The following is a 9,955-nucleotide window of genomic DNA, read 5'->3' as shown; positions in this document are numbered from 1 at the left end:
TTAACGAAACAAGGTTTGTGTGTTGGCCTCCCATGAGCTTTCCATGACAGTTTGAATGGCCCAACTAATCGAATAAAAACAACTGAGTTTGACAGCCCATGAGCGTTACATGGCGTTTTAACCGATCAAACTAAATAACGAATAAAAGAGAAAAAAATGTGAGTAGTTTGTGCATCCCGTTAACCACCACGTGTGATGAGCCCCAACAAAACCATTCAAAACAAAATGAGAAACAAATAGTAGGAGTGCCCATGAATACCATGGATTTTTCACCCCACTAACTATTTAAATAATAGAACACAATATTCGGAAAAGCCTAATTTAGCCACTAGCCAACGTGAATTCGGTTTACAAACAACCTAAGGTATCGGTCGTATGACAGTTGTGTTCCCGCTTTGGCCTTTAAGCTTGAGTATTGTGGCCAGGTTATCCTCCAGGTAAGGTATAACGTCTTACCTTGGGTTCTCGGATTCGGTTTGCCAAGGCCCAACTCACAGTACTCTCCCCATTCTAGTTATTAAGAGAACTTGACATACTACCTAGCCTTAAGGTTTAGAGTAAAAACAAAAGTATGGAATTCTTAAGAAATTTCTCAAAATAAAAGGCAATCTAATTTAAGAAAAGTTTTCTTTGAAGGTTGAGGCATAACCTTAGAGTTTTGTGTGTGTGCATAACAATACAATAATAAATAATAAATAAATAATTATCTAACAAAGATGTAAACAATTAATTCGAACACATAATGCAAACATATAAGCACGTATGGGGCTCCTAAGCATGTTACTAAGGCACCACTAACTACATATCTTAAACCTTCGGCTCTGGTACCAATCTGTCACACCGGGCGTGAGCTGATTGCTCACAGCTCTTAAGGTATTAACATGCAATAATAAAAATTATAATATCTATTAATCAAATTCAAAGGATTCAACAAAGTTCTGATAAACAAGATACACAATTTAATAGATAAACAAATAAGACAAAAATCTAGATTTATATCTTGTTTCTTCTCTCTAATATGCAGCCCTAGGTTTCTTCGATCAAGGTTGATAATCAAATCGCAGGATGACTTGCATATGCGTTAAAAATACAATAATATTTCAACACTAGGTTGAGTGAGTAAATCACCAGATTTTCATGATTATATAATAATAATATAAAAGGTAAACTGTGTAAGGTGAGATAAATAATTTAACCAATGAGCAAGTAAATAATGATGTCGGTAAGCTCAATGTCAGCTAAACTGAACGACGGCTAACACGACGGGCGTATGATCATAATAGACTAAGAATATGTTGGACGTTTCCGACATATATTCAAGTAAAGCATATAACAAGTTAAGTATAAATTGTTAAAGACACATGACTAAACAGTTGCAAGTTAGAGTATTAAATAGTAATAAAATAAATAGAACGCACATGTCCCCAAAATGGTTAAAAATGAGTTAAAAGAGAGGGGTGAAATACTCACCTTAGCAAAAATCAAACGAATAAACGTGTTAAGAATGATAAGAGAATAAACGTCACACTCGAGAAATTCAACAGAATGTCCTACATAATAATAATAATCGAAGGAATTATACAGATCAAAATAATGGACAATATATTAATAATGACTCGAGATTTAGAGTTTTTAAAATCATTGTTTTAAAGACTGTTTTTTAAAGATTAATCAAATATATAATCACATAATAAATCTTTTTGAATTATAAACATTATTTATTAAATTTTTTATAAGGTTGTACTAAACAATATAAAGATATAATTATTTTTTATAACAATGTATTGACCACATAATTATCATGGAAAAATAATAAGATATATAAAATTTAATTATGTATGTTATATTTAAAAGAAAACCTTTTAAAATCTTTATTATAAATAAAACCTTTAACAATTATAATAACTATTATATGTACATACATACATACATACGTATATATACATACATATATATATATCAAGGTTCGGGAATGCCATGAGTTTATATGTCGGTTTTAATAAAATTACATTTTATTTATCATTCTTTATTATTATTATTAGCTAAAAAAGGATTAGAGTATAAAAATAAAAAAAAACATCAAAAAATACAGCTGCCGGGACTCGAACCCGCACCGGCAACCAGTAAACATCTTAACACCATCCACCCTAGCCATCTGGGCTAGGGTGTTAGATAGTTAAAACCAGAACTAGACCGCTTATAACCTGCAGTCCCAAAAATTTCCCTAAATCAAGAACAAAATCCTAGAAATCTAATTCGTTAATCCGTTAGATGTTGATTGAATAAACTTTAGGGTTAATGTTAATCAGATGACGACAAACACAATACAATACACAATTACCTCAATTAACGATCTATGATAGGTTAATTGTGAAACACACGAGCCGGCTAAAACACGATGATGAATGGATAGCAAACGGTAATCATAATCAAATTGGTTTGAGGGCAATGTTGTAAAAGTAGGTCTACAAGGCCGAGTACTCTCCGAGTACTCGCTACTAGGTATGGTGCCGAGGGGAGTTTCTTTACCTCCACCTAGTTACTAAAAATTGTTCAATGGTGGTCAACTTTAGCTAGAATCACCTCTAATCGGTTAACTTAGGTCTATTTTGACTTAAAAAATACAACATAATTCGTATTTTTATAATATTAAAAAACAAATATCATTTTTTTAACTAATGATTAACATTTTTTAGAATAGTTTAGTGTTTAAAAATGCATTTCCCTTATTTATACTGATATTCACTTATTTTGTTATAAGTATTAGTAAATTTATGATATTTGAAATATATATATATTACCCAAAAATTAATTTTCTTCATATTTATCATGTCCGAGTACTCTCTGAGTACTCCCCGAGTACTCCGAGTACTCCCTCTAAGGGGGTCAGGCGCCTAGGGACCGCCTAGCGACTTTTGCAACATTGTTTGAGGGGCTTAGATGACGAGGGTTAGGGGATTGTGACTGCAAGTTTAATTGAAAAATTATAAACGTTTATATGTATCACGCGATCACTATGGTGTCGGCTGCACATAAAAGGAAAACGAATCAAATGCGATCGAATTAGCATAATTAGAACGTCGGTTTGGCCAATCTTGGAATGTATAATACAACATTTGATTCAAGTACCATTTTGAATTCAAGAATTGAGGTCCAAGTCGCTAACTTGTATACACGGGTTTGCCAAATCGGGTCTGGGTTAACGGGTTTGGATCCGGGTTAACAGAATATATGGGTTATAACAAAAACTTTCAAATTACACCCTAAAGTTTGAGAGTGGAAGCATATTTGGGTAAAATTTATTAGTTTGGATTAAAATTGTCAAGTATTGAAAGTTATAATTACATATTATATAATTAATTAAATAATAATATAATAATAGTTAATTTACTCGATAAAGGCGATAAAATTTCCCGAACAACAAAATTGGTCGGGTATTTAGTAAAAATATTAATTTGAGAAGTCCGAATTGTTACAATCATGATGGGACCCTGGATAAGCTGGAGGTCATCTTTCGCTTGGTAAGTTTCCATGTTTATATTCTTGTCTTTATCTTTGATTATTTAGCTTTTTTCCCCTTTTGTCTTATCCTAGAAAATGTTATAATGGATGGATCATCTTCACACTTGTTATCAAGGTATAGAGAAGCATTCTAAGAGGATGGAAAAGGAGGTGTTGAAGGATGCAACGACCGCGGCTACTGGAGTGGATCATGAGGGTGTTGACGTAAAGGCTTGAATCCTTTTGTTTGCTTGATGGTTTGGCCCTGCACGGTCTTTAAAAACAATTTATGTTAAGTATGCCCTTTGCTGGGTTTTAAGACAATTTCTTGCTCTGCACATTAGGATCTTGATGGCTTGTGTGGATGGATCCTCCTTTTGGATGAATCCCAATCATCTTCTTTTATTTATCTGCATATGACTCTTTTGACTTTAAACCTTGTTTCATTGATAGTTATCTATACGATTTCCCCTACATGTTAATACTTTAAGAATGTGCTTAAGGATCTAAGGATCCATATTTTTCTAAAACGTTTTGGATCAAGAATCCTTATGAATAATCTTTGAAAAGTTTTTATGTTTTTGGATCAAGGATCCTAGGGGACAAGCCCAATCTTATGTATCATAGGTGACATGTAAATGTTGAAGTTCTTGTTATAATATGTTGATGTTAATTCCTTAGATGGGGACACGCCTTTATTTTCTTGGGACTCCTGCTGAACTTTGAATGACATGTATATGCCATAAAGTCTGAGTGAAACGTTTTTTACATTTTTATTTTGAATCCTTAGAATAATTAATTATAACGAAATTGCATGCAACCTTTACGTATTCAGATCCCACCATCTTGAATTATCCTTAGATTTTGTACATTCCTGGCGGGGTGTAGAAACCCTTATGCTAGAAAGGTGAAAACCTTTAAACCTTTGAAGAGGTTTGAATCCTTTAAACCTAAGAGAGATGGTCAGTCATGTCTTTTATCTTGGTCCTTGGAGATTTCCGCAAAACCTTGAAACCTTGGTGAGGGTGGGTGTTAGACATGCTAACACCCCTCCGATGCTTAAGTCTGTAAATTAGTTTTGAATAATAATAATAATAATAATGAAAATAAGGAAAAAAATGAAAAATAATAAATATAATGAAACAGACAAGGATAAGACACGTACCTGGTATCCATTGAAGGATAATTTTACAACTTACATGAAATAGGTTTTGAGATGTATAGAATTCCATGATCTTGGAAGGATCTCTCCATCCATAGTTCCTAACCAATATGTTCCTTTACCTGCTTCTGAATCTATTAAATTTGGACCTTCCCATTTTGGTGCAAACTTCCCATCACTTGACTTGATCGTACTCTTAAATGTCTTTTTGAGCACAAGATCACCAACTTCAAATATTCTAATCCTTATGTTCTTGTTGTATGCCTTAGTGATCCTTTGCTCGTACGCTACCATCCTAATTTTAGTTTGATCCCTAACTTCCTCAATGGTGCCATGATCATGGATCATCTGCTCATTATTATCTTTAAGATCCTGGAGATGGATCCTTGCTATTGGGATCACCATTTCCGTAGAAAGTACTGCTTCTGCACCAAATACCAATGAGAAAGGTGTTTGTCCTGTTGCGCTCTTTGCCGTAGTTCTATCTGTCCATAGGAAAAAAGGTAATTCTTCTGCCCATTTCCCTTTCTTATCACTTAACTTTTTCTTCAAATTGTTGATGATGATCTTGTTGCTAGATTTAGCTTGTCCATTAGCTTGAGGATGAACAATATTTGAAGTTATCATCTTGATCCCCCAACTAGCACAAAAATTTGTTGTTCTCTTTCCAATGAATTGAGATCCATTGCCACATGTTATTTTGCTGGGACCCTGAATCTTGTGAGGATATTGCACTTTTTGAAGGATATAACCTATTTCTCTCTAACTTGTACAAATGCTTCTGCTTCGATCCATTTACAGAAATAACATGCCATAGCAAGCATGAATACTTTTCCTCCAGGTGCTTTTGGTAGCTTTCCAACTATGTCCATTCCCCACTTCATGAATGGCTAAGGGGAAATGATTGGGTGCATCGGTTCTATGGGTTGGTGAAGTACCTTGCTATGTCTTTGACAAGCATCACCTTTCTGAGCATAATACATCGCGATGTTCTCATGGTCGGCCAATAATATCATGTTCTTAATACTTTGGAGAAGAGTGATATGCCCCCAGTATGGTTTCCATAATCTCCTTCATAAATATCTTTTAATACCTCTTGGACCTCAGGATCCTGAAGATATCTAAGATAGGGACCTGCTATTGATTTTCTGTACAAAACATCATGTAACAAAATAAAGCGAGATACTTTTATTCGAAAGGATGTATGATTGTTTTCATTAGTTGTAATTTTTCCATTTTAAAAACATGTCTTGATCAATAAGATCCAAGATCCCTTTGCGCTGGGAGGATCCAGAATTTCTAAACTTTCAAAGGATCCTTATCTTGCATCCGGATCAACCGAGTCAATGGCTGGATGAAGGATATAGATAATTGGAATTTTTCTATCGATTGGTATCTTGAGAGTTGATCCGAGATTTAATAAGGCATCAGCTTCAGCATTATCCTCTCTTGGAACTTGTTCTACGTTGATGATTTTGAATTCTATGCCAAATTCTTGACTATTTGTAAGTATATAGCCAATATTTCACCTTTTATTGCATAAGATCCATTGAAATGTTTAGTAATTAAAAATAAATCGACATTTACCTTTAAATTCATGATCTTCATATCCTTAGCCAACTATAATCTTGCAATCAAAGCTTCATATTTTGCCTCATTATTTGATGCTTGAAATCCACAAATGATGGATTGGGGTATGATGTCCCCACCTGTGGTGATTTTAGCATGATTCCAAGACATGATCCTCTTATAATAGATGCTCCATATGTAAATAGGACTCGCTCTTCATCTGTTTCATCTAGTTGTTTGGACCTCTATATCTGCTTCTTGTTGAATATCACTACTAAAATCAGCCACAAAATTTGTTAGAGCCTGTGATTTGATGGATGTTATTGGTTCATATATCAAGTTATGAGCACTAAGGTTCACATACCACTTAGCCATCCTTCCTGGAATTTTTGGTCTTCTCAAAACACACTTAATAAGATAATTAGTTTTAACATGTATAGCATGTATTTCAAAGTAATGTCTAAGTATAGTTGATGCCATGACTAATGCAAGGATTGATTTTTGAACATGTGAATACATTGTCTCTGCATCTAATAGACTTTTACTTACATAATATACCGGATGTTGTTCACCTTCATTATCCTTGACAAACACATCACTTATGGTGGTTTTAGATACCGCCATATATAAGGATAGTGGCTCATTGTTTTCTAGCTTCAGTAATAATGGTGCAAAGGATAGATAGGCCTTCAGTTCTTTGATGGCTTTCTCATGTTGTTCACCCCATTCGATTATTTTACTCTTCTTTGGAATATCATAGAGTTCTTTACACCTTTCGAAGGATCTTGAGATGAACTGTTGAGTGCTCTACTCTTCCCATTAACCTTTGAATATCCTTAGTGTTTGTCGGGAATTTCAAATTGAGGACTGCTTTGATCTGTTCGAGGCTTGCTTCTATCCCTCGTTTGGTGACCATATAGCCAAGGAATTTTCCTGATTCTACACCGAAATGGCACTTCTCGGGATTCAGCTACATGTTGAACTTGTCTAGGATGTCAAATGATTCTTGAAGATCCTTAAGATGATCCTTAGATTTCTTGGAATTTACCACCATATCATCAGTGCATACTTCCATCGTGTCCCCCAACTTGTCTTTAAACATCATGTTGACTAGACTCGGATAGGTTGCTCGTGAATTTTTAAGACCAAGTGGCATAGCAGTATAACAATAAATACGTATGGGTGTCATGAAGGCTATATCCTCTTGATCTAAGGGTTCCATCTGGATTTGCTGGTATCCTGAAGACGCATCCATGAAAGATAACATTTTGTGGCCTGCCATTGCATCCACCATTGAATCTATATGAGGCAAAAGGAAAGGGTCCTTTGGGCATACCTTGTTGAGATTAGTGAAATCCACACAAACCCTCCATTTTCCATTTTTCTTAGGAACTACGGCCACATTAGCGAGCCTGCTAGGACACTTGACTTCTCTTATCATGTTGTTTTTGCTAACCTCTCTACCTACGCTTGTTTGATCACGTTCTTCTCAAGTGCATACTTCCTTCTTTGTGTTGTATAGGACTGAAAAGGTTATATATACAAAGTTTATGAGTAATAAAATTTTTATTAATACATGTCATATCTTCATGTTTCCAGGCAAATGTAGATCTTCTTTCTTTTAGAAACTCTAGGATCCTTGATTCAATATTTTCAGGGATACAGGATTCTAAGATTATCTTTTTGTCAGGATCCTCGGGGCTTAGGATAACTTCTTTCACATCGTGTTCATTTGCTTCCAAGACCTAGAGATCCTTTTTTAATTTCTATGCTTGTTTTAATTGTACGGACGACGTCATGGAGGATGTATAACAATCTTTTGCTTCTTGTTGATCACCTGCTATCTTAACCACTCTCCATGGTGTTGGCATCTTGATACATTGATGATACGTGGAAGGAACTTCTTTCATGTTATGAATCCATGGTCTTCCCAAAATGACATTGTAACAGGATAGTGAATCCATGACACAAAATCTTTGGATTCAGTTTACTCGTTCTATGTAGATAGGCAACTTTATTTCCCCAACTGTGTTATTCACTTCTCCAATGAATCCTACTAGCACCGAGGATTTCTTCAAATTTTCATCATTTCTTCAAAGTTTCAAACCGGATAATGTTGATCGAACTTCCTCCGTCGACCAGGATCCTTATAACATAATGGTTTGCCACGTAAAGCATGATAACAAGACCGTCATGATAAGGATCCATAATATTTTCCTTAACTTCTTCCTCAAAGGTTATAATCTGTTTATCATCAAGGATTGTTGTTCTTGTGGGCGTGGTTTCTTTCTCGAACTTAAATTGTTTAGCGTGTGTTTTGACTGCAAATTAGGAGGCACCATAGATGTCGGATTCTCCTTATATAAGGTTGGCTATTCCTGCACCTGGAGGTGGAGAAGGTGCTCTTTCGACAAGCTTTCTATCTTCTTGCAGTTTATACCCTTTCCTCCCTAAGAGATCCTTCAAGTATCCTTTGCTTAAAAGATGGCTTATTTCCCTCCTCAATGCGATGCAATTTTAGTTGTATGACCAAAGTCTTCATGATAAGCACACCAATTGGATTGATCCTTCTAGGATGAGACTTTATCAATCTTCCTCGGCCAACGAGCATTATCTCCAAGATTCCGCATAGCAAACATTAAACCATGCATATCAACAAAAAAAACAATAATCATTGATCCTTGGATTTTCTTTTCATCATCCTCTTCACCCTGCACGGAATTAATTTTATTAGTTATGTGTTGTGTAAGGCTTGGATTTGTATGGTGGCTGAGATGAGGAATCTGAATTCTGGTTAGGACGATCATAGCTATATGTTGGAGCATTGATCCTCTCCTGGATCATTTGATCTTCTTTCAGCCTGATGAACCGTAGAGCCCGATTCCTAACTTCATTTAAGTTTCTGCAAGGATTCATGACTAAATCCTCATAGAATGGAGAACCACTCTTCAATCCCATCTTGAAGGCTTGGACAACGGTAGCCATATCAATAATTGGGATAAACACTTCTCTGTTGGACATGGCAACATAATCTCTAAGATACTCTTTATTCTTTTGAGTGATCCTTTACAAATAATTAGTTAGCTTTTCAAATGACCTCCTACAAGAAAACAGGTTATCGACAAAATTAATTAAATGAGCAAAAAAGGTAATTGAATTAGGAGGGACACTAAGTAACCATTTTAATGTTGGCCCAGTGAGAGTTGATCCAAAGCCCTTGCATAAGCAAGCTTCATGTTGATACATGCTTTTGCGTCTTGGTCTTTGTTTAACATATTTGGTCATTAGTTATAATGTATAATGGTATTTTGGTAAATAATGTAAGGTTCATTCGTTAGGCTATCAAACGCATGAGACCAGTTTAGTATGCCTCATCGTTATATATGTTAACAAATGTGTGTTAACGTATAAGGATCATTCGTTAGGGGATCCTAACAAATGAACATAACGTATGATACTGAATGAGAGGCTCATTCGTTAGGCCTATCAAACGAATGAGCTCATGTTCTATATATACCCTGTAACTTATTGATATCTGGAACAGTTCTGATTATTTACATTCAGGTGTTGTTACTCTGTCTAATTGCTCTCTCAACACACAGTTAATGTAATTCACATACAATTAATGTAATCCTAAAATTTGTCAACATCAAAGACTAGATCGTATAAGTATTGAATCAGATCAGATGGATCCTCAAGTGGCATCAAAGCCTCTGTCTGATT

Source organism: Bidens hawaiensis, unplaced genomic scaffold (assembly GCF_021521415.1).
Source record: "Bidens hawaiensis isolate Kalapana, Puna unplaced genomic scaffold, B.hawaiensis_p1.1 tig00022288_1, whole genome shotgun sequence".
Classification (NCBI taxonomy): domain Eukaryota; kingdom Viridiplantae; phylum Streptophyta; class Magnoliopsida; order Asterales; family Asteraceae; genus Bidens; species Bidens hawaiensis.
This window is presented reverse-complemented; position numbering follows the sequence as displayed.